We start from the raw sequence: 2,190 nt of genomic DNA on the forward strand, positions 1-2,190 counted from the left end.
TGGCATCAGGGGTGAAATGGGGTCCTGGTCAGTGGGGGATCCCTGGGAGAGCTGTTTGGAAGGGGTGAGGCTTGCGGGTGCCCTGAGGGCCCTGAAACACTCCCCATCTCCAGGGGGACTCTCTGGAGTGGAAAAGGGTTTGGCAGTATTTCTGCTGGTGTGATGGGATGTGTAAGGTTGAAAAAGACCTCGAAGATCATTGAGGCCAACTGCAAACACTGCCAAATCCACCACTAAACCACATCCCTAACTGTCATATGTCTCCCCATCTTTTAAGTACTTCTAGGGATGGTGACTCAACCCTGGACAGCCTGTTCCACTGCTTGATAACTCTTCTGGTGGAGAAATTTTTTTGAGCTCCACCTTGTCATAGAGTAAAATGAAAGCTTTGTTTGCAACCTGCATGAATGAGATGGGGATGAAGATGCCTTTGATCATCTGAGCAGAGGAAGGCTTGGAGAACTGGAGATTTCTTTGTTTTACATGCGATGCTACTGAGCTGGAAGTTCACATCGTGTGTGTGGTCTGACTGACCTTTTCAGTTGTGGTTATGCATGTGCATATTCTTAACTTCTAGAAGCTCTGTTGACGCCATCTCAAAATATAACGGATGGGTAGTCAAACCGCAGAAGCTCAATTTTGAGGTCAGTGCCTTGGGCTTCTCAATTAATTTTGTATTTAGAAGCTTTAAAACCAAACTTAAACATAATGATTTGTATTGCTTTGGCTGCTGCCAAATTCTGTAATGACTGTTGTTTAACAAGCACAATTATCTTTTGTTTTGGATTTTTAAAAACCTAGAAATCTAATGCAACCGTGTCTGATACTCTCATGCATTTGTGGGTGTAGAGAAAGATGTCAAAGACACTTCGAGACTTCGCCTTGGGCCTCTGAAACCGTGCCTCCAAGAATGTGTTTGGCCAATGTTTTGGAACCTTTCTGTTTGTAGAAGAATACTTCCATATTAAGCATTAAAGCCATGTATTTTAAGAGGTTGTAAATGCAAATTAGTCATATAATGGTATTTTAATAATCTGTTTGGTGAGGTTAGCATCACATTAGTAAGGATAATTTAGAAGTCATATTATCTGTAAGCAGTGTTGGTTGTGAATATGTTATAGGGTGCTTGTGGGATTTGTGGATTCATGTCATGGTGGTTACATTTGGTTGTTTGTTTTGGTTGTTTGTTTTCTTTTTTACAGGCTTCCTCTTCTGCTGATGAGTTAGTGGATTTGTAACTCCTCCTCTGCTCCACCTCCATTCCCCTCTAAATTTTCTTATTGTGCTGGTTGAAAATTTTTGATTACGGAATGCATTGATTTAGCTTATCGTAATGGACATATGCCAATCTTGCTCTGCCTCCTTTTTTTGAGGTGTGTGTCTAACATCTTGAAGATGCTCTTTTCTGGTGGGTAGGTTGGTCTCTTGGTTTCATATCCCATGCAGGCAAAAAAAAAAGGAGAAGGATGCACATTGTTTTAGTTTCTTTTGATGTATGAGCTCAAACTAGCAGTTTGTGTTTTTCTTTGCCTTTGTGCAATGCCTGAATTTTAAAGAAAAACGTGAAAATGGTAAAGCAGAATTTCTTACAAAATGCTTCATCCTGCTTTCCATGAGACGCATGGTGAAAACATCAAATTGAAGTCCATTCAGCTGCACTTGATGTTTGTTCCTCATAGCTGCAGCAAGATTAACCTTTTCTCCGACTTGATACTGCCTTTGTGATACAGACCCTGCTGAGATTCAAGCTGGAGCCCATTAGAAAGTCTCCATCAGTTTTTGTAATCAGCAGCTATTAATGATCTCCCAACTCTTCCGTCTTGTAGCAGAAGTTTACTGTTTGTTTAAAATTATTTAGACAGCAACCAGCATCTTGAGGATACCTTCTCCAAGCATCAGTGTATAATGACTGCTGGAGGTGGGGATGGTGGTGGGTTTTACCTCTTGAAGCTGACAGGATTATCTTTTTTCACAGCCTCAGGTTTGCTTTTCCTTCTGTTTTTCTATTTTGTAAACTGGTATGAAGCTTCCAAATGGGACAGAGCTGAAAGTGGTTTTTGGTGGTGTTTCTGAAGAGTCTGAAGTCTTGCAGGGGGCAGGGGGGTGAGAGAGAAGTGTGAAGTGGTGTGGTGGGGTGGTGGTGCTGGTGGTGGTGGGGTGGTGGTAGTGGTGTGGTGGGAGGGGGGGAGG

This window comes from Merops nubicus, unplaced genomic scaffold (assembly GCF_000691845.1).
Source record: "Merops nubicus isolate BGI_N331 unplaced genomic scaffold, ASM69184v1 scaffold23678, whole genome shotgun sequence".
NCBI classification, from domain to species: domain Eukaryota; kingdom Metazoa; phylum Chordata; class Aves; order Coraciiformes; family Meropidae; genus Merops; species Merops nubicus.